Source organism: Sphaeramia orbicularis, chromosome 9 (assembly GCF_902148855.1).
Source record: "Sphaeramia orbicularis chromosome 9, fSphaOr1.1, whole genome shotgun sequence".
Taxonomy (NCBI): Eukaryota; Metazoa; Chordata; class Actinopteri; order Kurtiformes; family Apogonidae; genus Sphaeramia; species Sphaeramia orbicularis.
Window position 1 is genome coordinate 56,291,870 of NC_043965.1, and position 12,006 is coordinate 56,303,875.

General features: G+C 41.9%; 1 long non-coding RNA gene across 1 annotated transcript; it reads right to left on the reverse strand.

Moving 5' to 3' along the window:
- Positions 1-305: 305 nt before the first annotated feature.
- On the reverse strand, positions 306-826 carry LOC115425248 (uncharacterized). The gene is made up of 3 exons (XR_003936213.1): positions 688-826; positions 424-484; positions 306-340 (listed from the first exon to the last, which is right to left on the reverse strand). It is a non-coding gene; the product is annotated as an uncharacterized LOC115425248 (long non-coding RNA).
- Between the last annotated feature and the right edge of the window lie 11,180 nt (positions 827-12,006).

Consider the following 12,006-nt stretch of genomic DNA (forward strand, 5'->3'; position numbering starts at 1 on the left):
AAGAAGGCGAATGCGGATCACTGAAATTGCACAAGGTCTGAAGAAAGAAGTTAAAAACTTTGACTTAATAAGAAGACATGATACACGTTTTTGAGACAAATAACATACACTTCAATCGGACACTTATAATTTATTTTCCCAAGCCACGCAGAGCCACAACAAAAGGATGAAAGAATGCGGTTGCCGACCCCTGGATTAGAACAATAGAGAAACAAAACACAACCAACTATTAAAGTTCCTTCATCAACAGGACTCCACTTTCTACTCCATTCCAGCCTGGACCTTCAGCTGGAGCTGACATTAAATGAGCAGTCACTGCTTCAGTGTGGGTGAGCTCAGTCTGAAAACCAAATAGAAACAGTTCAGTCCAGGCACACATGGACTTCTACAGAGCAGAATGGATCCAGGCTCTTTAAATCGGACCTTTGCTCTGGTTCATACGTCTGTTGTTTCCTTCACTGTTTTGCAGACGGTGCACACCTTCCTTAAAACATACAAGACAAAAAATCAGCCACTTTGAGGAACAAACCCCCCCAGGTTCAAGCAGGTCAATGTGACACATTTAGGACTTTAATCAGTTCCACCAGTCAAACCAATCATACACTGTGCAATTCACTCAGAAAGTCACACAGATCAAATTCCCGCCCAAATAGCACACATCTAATAATGAAGTGAATATGTCCTTACCACAGTTTGTGGATTGTGCACCAGCCTTCTTTTGGTTCTTGTCCATAGTCTGGTGGCTCATCCAGTGTCTGCCTGGTTCAAGTCAGTCAGTTGTTGTGTCACCTCCACTGTAAACTGCTGTGTCATGTAAGACTCCATTTGCATTTGGATAGCTCACAGCAGGACCATTTACAGACCAAAACCTCACATAGTCCAAGGGGCTGGGGAGGGGTTATTACCAAGGCTCTCTGACCAGAGGGTGGGAATTCACGGCAGTTCCAGGAAGTTAGAGAGAATTTTCTGTGCTGACTTCAGATTCCCTCTAGTAGGTGTTAATTTGAAGTTCCAAAGCAATTTACAGGGATGTAAACTGACGAAAACCCCACTGTTCATGCAGTGTATTAGCCTTCTCTCGTTTCAGCTGCACATACTGATCATACGACAGATTCTCAATAACCCTGGAAACTTTACATCAGGATCTTTTCTCTGCTGAAGCTCCAAAATACCACTTGACACTGCCAGGCCCTTTTGAGATAATGTGCTATGACAAGCTCATTGCAAGGAGTCTGCAACCAAGGGATTCCTGTGTCCAGTTGACATAGTGTACACCAGAAGACCAACAATAACACAGAAAACAAACAACTTGATTTGCACTCGTGCAACATTGCCCTTGACAGAAAACTTCCCCCTAACTGCCTAGCTAAAACTTAGCCTGTAGCTCAACCCTAGTCTTCGTGTGGTACTTGTGATGACTTATGCACTGCATTGACCACAATAATCAAAATTATTTACAATCAATGACTCAGCCCATCAGCCTGGAAAGGCAACCCCCCTGCAGCAGTGGAAGTGCCCCTGAGACAACTGCTCTGCCCACTTTCCCACCACCTAAGGTGAAACCAATGGACACAGTCCCTCGTGGACAGTGCCCTACAGCCAAACAGGAGGTCTGTCCATAGTGCAAATAAACCAAGACCACTTACCATTATCTCATTTATAACAGACCAAACAAACAGACCAAAAAAAAAAACAACAAACAAACATCCATTTCACACTTACCAGAGACTAGTGATGGGTCTGGCAACACCAATGTGTCGGCGCATGCATCGAGCTCATAGAGCAAAACCCCGTGTTGGTGCGTGTATCGCTTTAAGAAAGTCACATGACCAATACAAGAACTGTTTGGAACTGACACTGATGCACCAAACTGTGTTTATAAGGAAGCACATCTGTCAACGAGATGCATCTGCCAAGAGAATCTGTGATCTTTTGCGGTTCATCGTCAAATTCATCCAGAATTCTGGAGCAGCCTCAAACCAAAAGAAAGGTTTGAGCCGTGTGGGACCATTTGGATCTGATATGGGAAAATAAAGGATTTGTTTGAATTTCCTTGTCGTTTCATCCTGTTCCTCTCAGAGTTTCCACTGGATCTATCTGAATTCAAATTCATTTCAAAGTGACTCTTAGTTTACTATTCACATTCTTTTCTGCAGGTTAAATGTGGCATTTGTTGGACAGAACTTTCCTATTTAAACTAAAGCACCTCCTCAGTGCTGAAGCATTCTAGGGCCAGGCATGAGAATGAAGTCCAGATCCACCAGGACAAACTCAGATATACAGCCATTCTACAACTGACTCACAGTTACTTTATTGATAATTAATTCCTATTAATTTATTTTTTACTTCATTTTTAATCATCAAGCTCAAAACATTGGAAAAACTTTTTTAATAAAAATTTGTAAAAAAAAAAAAAAAAATCCCAGTCCACAAGCATCCTCATTCACAACACGTTCACTTAGATTTTCATGTTATGATACGTGTTCACAGGATTTCATCTCTGCTTTTTGCAGATGACGTTGTCCTGTTGGCCTCATCGAACCTGGACCTTCAGCGTGTCCTGGGGCGGTTTGCAGCCGAGTGTGAAGTGAGTGGGATGAGGATCAGCACCTCCAAATCCGAGGCCATGGTTCTTGACCAGAAAAAGGTGGTTTGCCCTCTCCGGGTTGGTGGAGAGTTCAAGTATCTTGGGGCCTTGTTCACAGTGAGGGAAGGATGGAGCGTAAGATTGACAGACGGATCGCTGCAGCGTCTGCAGTGATGCAGTCGCTGTACCAGTCTGTTGTGGTGAAGAAGGAGCTGAGCTGAGAGGAGAAGCTCTGGATTTACCGGTCAGTCTACGTTCCTACCCTCACCTATGGTCATGAGCTTTGGGTCATGACCGAAAGGACCAGATCCAGGATACAAGTGGTTGAAGTGAGTTTCCTCCGCAGGGTGGCTGGGCGCACCCTTAGGGATAGGGGGAGGAGCTCAGTCACCAGGGAGGAGCTCGGAGTAGAGCCGCTGCTCCTCCACATCCAGAGGAACCAGCTGAGGTGGCTCGGGTGTCTGTTTCAGATGCCTCCTGGATGCCTCCTGGGGGAGGTGTTCCAGGCATGTCCTGCTGGGAGGAGACTTCAGGGAAGACCCAGGACACGTTGGAGAGACAGTGTCTTTCGGCTGGCCTGGGAGCGGCTGGAGGAGGAGTCTGGGGAGAGGGAGGTCTGGGCATCCCTGGTTAGACTGTTACCCCCGCAACCCGGCCCCGGATAAGCGGTGGATAATGGATGGATGGATACATGTTCACATTATTTATTGACTTTATCTAAAAATATTAAAGATATTTTAAATTTGAATGAATATATGAAATAATACAATATAAAATACAATGACTTAAATTGTATTATTGTACATACTAGGTCATCAAATCAGTGTTAGTTGAGTCTGTCAATGAGGTTGCCTGTAGGAATTTTGAAGGTCCAGTGGGTGTCAGTATTCAGTGACACAGTATCAACACAGTTTGGACATGTGTGGAAACGCTTCATGACGCCTCATCTACCCGTCACCACCAGAGACCAGAACGGCTCCAACAGTGAAGCACAACAAACAGTATGCAGGCAATCAGCCAAATGAAGCACTCAAACCAAACACCTAAACATTGACCAGCCACTGTTTTGTTTGGATGAGCCCCCATTCGTTACGGCCAGCTCGTTTAGGCCACAACACCTCATGGAAGACCACACGGTTGACTTGCCTTCAAAAATGATTCTTCTTTATTTTAAAAAGATGAGGGGCCAAACCATGGCTGACAGAGTCCAGGGAGAGAGAGAGAGAGAGCACAAGCAGAGGAAGGCTGGCTTATATGCCTTTCCAACCAGGTGTGGCTCGTTGGCAATCTTCAGTCAGCCACACCTCCAAGTCACCAGACCATATAGTCCAAGAAAACACCAGACGGAGCAAACGACAGGTCAGGGTCATCACAACTCTTACACATCTATATTATAAAAGCCAAGAGGCCTCTGTGTGTGTGTGTGTGTGTGTGTGTGTGTGTGTGTGTGTGTGTGTGGAATCACACTAAATCTGTCCAGAGCTGACTGCTGCAGTTTGTCATACTTATGTTTTTTTGGTCAGTAAACTAGTGAAAATAGCAAGTCGACAGAACCAATATTTTGGGAGATATTAGTCATTTTGAATACAATAGCCTTACAGTCATGTTACTATGGCCAGAACGCTTTGACTGCTGGACAAATGCGCTACAGCATGCACAAATACACAACAGCATAAAAACGACTACATCTAGAACCTGTAGATCCACGTGGGTCAACGTGCGACTTGGATGGATTTTGGAGACGCGTCCTTGTCCCTTGGTTTTCAGTCAGTTAGTGTTAGTATTAGGAGGCGGAGTTTCACCCCTCGGACAACATAATTCCAAACTTGAGACTTCAAAACAGCAGTCCACACTCATCTTTGTTCACGTGTAAATCAGTTAATGCCCTTGCCATTTCATTAGAAAAAAATATAGCCCATCATCTGTCTGGGCTAATACTACAGACAAAAGCAAAAGTGAAGCCCAACTGGATGTACAGTCTCATTAGAGATGTGCAGCTCAAACTGAATTCAGTTTGCCTTGTGTTTCTTGTCTACTATTATATGTCTCAGAAGGGGACACATGACACTTGTACGTCCAAACAACACATCCTGTTCTTCTTCGTCTGCCAAAGTGGAAGCCCCACACAAACAAAAAAAAATTTTAATCATCCAAAAACTGTCTCACGCACCGGAAAGATTTTTTTTTAATGACCAAGGTTAAGATTGTTGTTGTGCTTCTGACTGTGGGTCAGTGAATAAATGATGCAGAAGAGCACTACTACAACTAAGTTCAAAATGGAAGAAAACTGAGGCTGGAAAATCCTCTAAAGTTTATTGTTTTTGGTGTCTTTTATGGTGTGTTTGCATCTATGTGTGTGTGTGTGTGTGTGTGTGTGTGTGTGTGTGTGTGTGTGTGTTGAACTCCTGACCATGTGGCTATACACTGTGTGCCCATGTACAGTAGGTGTGTGTGTGTGTGTGTGTGTGTGTGTGTGTGTGCGTGTGTGTATGTGTGTGTGAGGGTGTGTGTGAGGGTGTGTGTGTGTGTGTGTGTGTGCCGACGTTCATATTGAATGTGTATTTGTTTGAAAGTGTCTGTAGTTCAGGCCATGGTTTGTTTTATTTACACGTGATTTGATAACTCTGTGCTAGTGATGTGACGTTCACGAATGAATGAAATCTTTTGAACGGCTCTTTGAAATGAACGACGGGAACTGAGTCTTTGTAAAGAGCTGTTCATTTTTTTTTTTTTTTTTTTTTTAAGGAGGGAGTGTCCGATTGCCTGTCAGTTTAGCGTCAGTGGGGAGGCATTGGGCAGGAGGAGAATGTTCCAGCAGAAAAAAAGAGTGCACTGAGCATGTCTGATGGCAGAAGTTAAAAAAAAACAACAGTTTGAAGCGTGAGGTGAACATACTGGAGGAGGAGGAGCTGGAAGACTGGAGGAGGCGGTGCTGGAAGACTGGAGGAGGCGGAGCTGGAAGACTGGTCGAAACCAGAGAATTTTTTCTGTCTGTTTCCACACAGACTGTTCTAGTTCTGAGAATGTGACTCCAGTTCAGGTATTTCAGTAACTGCACTGGTTCATCACTGTTGTGTTTTGTGCAGTTTTTCCGTATGTTTCCACACATTTATTGTTCTTGTTTTGAGGAGAATAAAATGTTATTTCATCAGAAAATGTTTGATTTTCTTCTTCATTTTTATTCTACAGACTAGTCCACAGAATGTACTGGGATGTTTTTGCTCCAGTTCCATCATTTGTCTAATGTCACCTCTCATGTCATGGATTTAACCCACACATTTGAACTAACCATTCTGTTTATGGTAAGATAATATTTACTGCCGCACCAATTAAACACTTTTAAAATGGAATGTCAATCATCACATGTAGCCTATTTAGTCATTAAAACACTGGTGTTTCAAAAGAATGCAAAAAACATAACAGAGCCAGTCTGTTGAACGGCTCTTTTCAGTGAACGACTCCTGATTGAACGACTCCCTTCAAAGAACCAACAGTCCCATCACTAGTCAGTGCATGTGTGAATGTCACAGTGAACTCAGTGACCTCTCCATGATGGCCTTACACAGGGTGCAATTTGTCAAAGAAACAGAGAGGGGGATGTTTGTTGGTTTTTTTTGGAGTCATGAAAAACTTTTTGAAATTAACAGTAGGTCCTATTACATGTCGAACAGTTGAACATTCATCTTTAATGCAAACTAAAAATACATGAAACATTTAATTTTCTGCGACAGCCACACCTGCAAAGTGGGAGGTGGCCTCATTCAGTTTCAGGACCATGGACAAGGATCATCATGCCAACATGGGAGAGGATTTATGGCCAGTGAGCAGCTCAGTCAGACTGTAAAACCGAATATCAAACCTATTAAGTGTTCACATCATGTCAAAATAATTCAGCACTAAACAGTTTACTGAGTGAGTGACATGTGGTGAGTGATATTTGAGACAGAGACACTGATATATACAGAGAGAGACAGGTAGGGTATCCAGTGAATTTATGTGCACGAGGACGTTCAGGTGACAGTTAGTGGCAGTGATGTAGGATATAGGTCAGTGATTTTCAACCTTGGGGTCTGGACCCCACATGGGGTCGCCTGGGATTCAGATGGGGTCGCCTGAAATTTCTAGTAATTGTTAAAAAAATTAAAACTTACTAATAAAAATGTACATTATATAGCCTTAATGTTGCCTAAAATTAATGGTTATTTGCAACATACTGTATTACAACAAACTATTACATGATAAAAAACAAATTAATTTTAGCAAAAAAAAAAAAAAAGTCTCTGTTTTGAATGTCTGGGGTCACCAGAAAGTTCTAATAATTTATTAAAAAAAAAAAAAAATGAAAATTGAAAATTAAAACTTACTAATAAAGATTTGCATTATATAGTCTAAATCAGGGGTCGGCAACCTTTAACACTCAAAGAGCCATTTCGACCCGGTTTCCACGGAAAAGACAACACTGGGAGCCGCAAACACTTTTTGACATCTGAAATGAAGATGTTAGCCTATATGTACCGTAAATTCCGGACTATAAACCGCTACTTTTTTCCCACACTTTAAACACTGCGGCTTATACTCCGATGAGGCTTACACAACGATTTTACCGGTACCACGGCTTGGTGCGCCGCGGCGCACCTCGGTGGTGCCACAGCGCAGGTGCACCTTGGGGCCAACGCTAGGTGCCGTTGCACCGCCGTACCATGGCTCGGTGCCAGGTGCCATGGTACCGCGGTGGTGCCTCGGCCATGGTACCTGACACCAAGCAGTGGCACTGCAGTGCCAGGACACCTGGCACTGAGCCGTAGTACTGCAGTGCCAGGGCACCTAGCGTTGGCCCCGAGGTGCCGCGGCACCTTGGTCGTGCCATGGCACCTGGCATCATTAAATGTTCTATTTTCTTCAGATATTTTTCTTTTCTTAGATTTCTCCATACTTGGCCTACCTGGGGTTGAAAGTCTCAATAAATGTATGGCGTTTTGGCGGGCTGTCGGAGAGTGTGACACATATTTTGAGCGACGAAAAATAATACTATATACATATATATATATATATATATATATATATATATATATATATATATATATATATACATATATAATTTTATTTTAATATTTCGAGATCACAATAATCTTACAACTTACAACTACAATTAAACAAACGAACAAACACAAATAAAATACTTTGTTCAGATATTGTGCAGTTTTGGTGTCGCCGGGGAATTCCGCGCATGCCGGCTGCCGGCTGACACGTCAAGTGCTGTCAAACGTTTCTGAAGAAGGCGAATGCTGATCACCGAAATTGCACAAGGTCTGAAAAAAGAAGTTAAAAACTTTGACTTAATAAGAAGACATGATACACGTTTTTGAGACACGTTTTTGAGACCTGTCCCAACCTGCCAGTTATTTACATCGGTTTTGAATCACTGACAGCCCCCCCGCCCCCCAAGGATGAAATTCATTCAGAAGTAGGGATGTAAAAACCTGAAGGGGGTGCTTTAATCCCCCCCACCCCCCTACAAATCCCAGCCTGTTCTCACACAGACCCTCTCTTCATTCTCGCCTAACCCTTTTCTTGGACGCCTCGGACAGCGCCACACGTCCGTCCTGTCTGCGGCTCTGCCAGCGCGTCAGCTGCACATGTGAACGCCTGTGCATGGAATTCTCAATCAGATAATTCAGTTCTGATTTGAACTTCTGGCAAGGCTTTGATTTTTCCAAGAAACATCCCAGAGTTATTCCAGCCAAGCCTGATGCTGCCCATGATAATAATGTGACAATCTGGCCTTTCAGCTGTGGCCTTTACCGACACCAGAAGGCACAAGGACGAGTCAGGCTTTATCCAAGACCAGCACGGATGGAACTGTGTCCATGGGGAAAACACTCATTTCTAATTTAATGATTAGTCTGGATAAAGAACACTTGTGTACAAACCATTACACTTTCAACTAAACAACTCCATGCCATTAACTCTAAGACATTTTGGATAACATCATCAGTTCAGTGCCTGTGCGGCATGTGCACATCCACCGTGGGAATTCCACTGCACTAACACCAACTATCACTGAGCTTCCTCAACCTAACAACTGTGGAATAAAAAGAAAAGCCACAGTGTAAGGACTCCTGTCTCAGATCTCATGATGTCTTTTGTTCTGCCACATTGTTTTTCTTAACTTCACTTTCACTTGATATATTGTTGTTTAAGAAGAAAGCTGATGGTAGTCCTTTTATTATTATGTCATGTATTTGAGTGAGTGTGGGCAAATATGACTCTATTACAGCAGTTTACCAACAGAATGTGTGTGTGTACGCAGCAATGGGGTCGGATCCCAGAGTTTTATTCTGTTCTGTTATTATTGTAGCAGTAAAAGAGGTTGTGCTAACACACGGGGCAAATTATTAAGAAAAGACAATGAGATTTTTCCTTGGAGAAAAAAAAGCAGAGGTTGTTGGAATACATGTGAACATATTTTGCTGTGGGACTTGTGACCTAGTCTTGCACATCCAGACCAGTTTCCACTCTTCATTAGCTCCTGTTCCCAGTGCTGTACAAAGGCCTGGTGTTCTCTGTGTAATGGCAGCTTTACCTATGTTCATTATTACACACAAGTTTGGCTGAACTCTGTATTATATGAGACTGGGTTTTATTCCTGTTCGACAAATGATTGTTTTGCATTCTGTGTCTGGTCTAGTTCACAGGTGTCAAACATGCGGCCCGGGGGCCAAATCCAGCCTTCCAGAGGGTTCAATCTGGCCCCTGGGATGAATTTGTCAACTGCAAAAATTTACATTGAAGATATAAACAATCAAGGATGTTAAAACCGTTTTAGGTCAGTTCAGTCTAAAGTGGGTCAGATCAGTCAAATACTATCAAAATAAACTAGAAATAATGAAAAATGCAAATTTGTCTGTGTTTTGGTGTGAAAAAAAAAAAGTAAAATTACACAAAAATATTCACATTTACAGACTGGTATTTTACAAAAACAATGTGAATATCTGAAATGTCTGAAGAGAAGTCTGTGGAATTTTACTAATATTCTCTGTTATTTAATGTTGTGTGTATTTGTAGATCCACTGTGATCTGTACGTTGTGAATCACGTGTATAAATGATAAACTAAGGTGTAATATTGTTAACACTGCACTTATTTTACTAAAGAATTTTCAGGTTGTTCATATTTGTTCTTGTTATTTTCAAGTACAATTCGTAGATGTAAACATTTTAATTATGGAATTTTAAGTGTATTTTTGCGTGTATTGTAGAATATTTAAGCATATTTAAGTGTTTTTTTTTTTTTTTACAGAATTTACTTTTTTCACTCAGAAGTTCTTATCCTATTGTTTATATTATCTGACTGGTCCGGCCCACGTGACGCCATATTAGGCTGGATGTGGAACTGAACTAAAATGAGTTTGACAGCCCTGGTCTGGGACACAGGGACGTGTGTTGGAAACAGCTTTCTCACAGAAGTTGTCTCTTCCATACATTCCATTGTAGCACAGGAGATACCACTGAGACACAGAGAGAGCAGGATTTTTGTTAGCTTAGCGGCCAACAGGCTAATACTGTCGTCATGTGACGTCTGTCGTCGTTGTCTGTCGTCTGTTATAAAACTTTCAATCGTCTTCTTCTCTGAAACTACAATTCCGATTGACTTCACACTTGGTATACAGCTTCTGTATGAGGATGTCAACACAAATTAGTGAAATTATTTGGATCTGGATCTGATTCTGGATTTGGTGCCACTTTGAAAAATGTTCCCATTATCAGAGATAGGAAGTGGATGGATGCAATAACTCAGTAAATCTAAATGATCTCCAGTGTAAATGTCTCCAGTCCAGCCCTGATGGGGAGATGAGCCAAACATAATGTCCACATGCTGATCAGGATCTTCTTCTGGATCTGGAACTGACACATAATTTAACATGGGCTCTTATGGGGAAAACGTTTCAATCGTCTTTTTCTTCTAAACTCCAGTTCTGATTGACTTCAGACTTGGTATACAGCTTCTGTATGAGGATGTCAACACAAGGGATTGAAATTATTTCCATCTGGATCTGAGATATTGAGATACTGTTCCACGGATCTCAATAAGATTCTCTGAATTCAAAAGACATTTTTCAGAATGAGCAGCTTTTCGAACAGACTCCACTCATCTGCTCCTCTGTCCAAAAAATTCAAACTTCTCTCAGTTTTTCATGTGAACGTTTACCAGACCTGTGTCCTCATGCCCAAATATGGTCACTTAACACGTTCTTCCCAAAGTTTTTCAGAATTTCTTTATGCTGTCTTCTGTTATTCACAACTATTCTATATGATATTCAAGAACATTTGATCTTCCGTAGTGTCGAACCTCTGTCTGTCAGTATTCTGTTAAACATCCTGGACTAAACCTGTGGAATCATCTACGACCAGAACTTCAGCCAACACCTACACTATCACTGTTTAAAAAGCATAAAAGGACTTTAATTCATGAAAAAATGTACGGCTGTATATCATTTGATTTGTATTTGATGATTTGTAATGTGATTTACATTTTCATTACCTCTGCCAAGGAGGTTATGTCTTTGCCAGGGTTTGTTTGTCTGTTTGTCTGTCCGTTAGTGTGCAACATAACTCAAAAAGTTATGGACAGATTTGGATGAAATTTTTAGGGTTTGTTGGAAATGGGATAAGGAAGAAGTGATTCAATTTTGGGGGTGATCGGGGCTGGGGGGGCCCACGGGGGGGCCCACTGATCAGCCTTGGCGGAGGTCTGCGCTCTCTGAGTGCTTCTAGTTGTTTTTACTTTAGTTTATAAATTCAGTTATATTGTATTTGTAATTGTTTTTTCTTTTTTTCTTGTGTATTGTTCATTTCTGGGGAGGTATTCATATAAGCCTTTTTCTGGCTTCTAACCTCTCCTGCACAGTATTGTTACTTGTTTGAATGTTGTTTTTCTGTTTTTTTTTTTTTCTGTTTTATTATGTGCAAATAAATAAATAAATAAATAAACAGATGTTGCTCTGATTACTGTGGCTCAGTGAATGAATGATACAACAGAGCTGTAATAAGACTGGAAATGAAAATAGAAGAAGAGTGAATACTAGGGCTGAAAGATATATCGTTATCGTATCTATATTTAGATATGAATATTCAAGATCTTAATGTTGAAAAAGCAACGATACATGGATCTGTGGATCCCACTGCTGCCACAGAAGCTGAGCTGAGCGCCTACATGCAGTCCTCCACAGCTGACAACCAAGAGGACCCCCTTCTGTGGCGGAGAACTCACAAAGTCAACTTTCCCGGCTGTAGTGCATCAGGACACAGTGGGAGCAGTGACAGGTCCTGTCTGAAGGCAGACACGGGAACAAGCCAGTGTTCCTGGGACAGAATCTGCAGAAGGTGTTCTGTGAGGAGCAGATGCATCTTCTGAAACTCT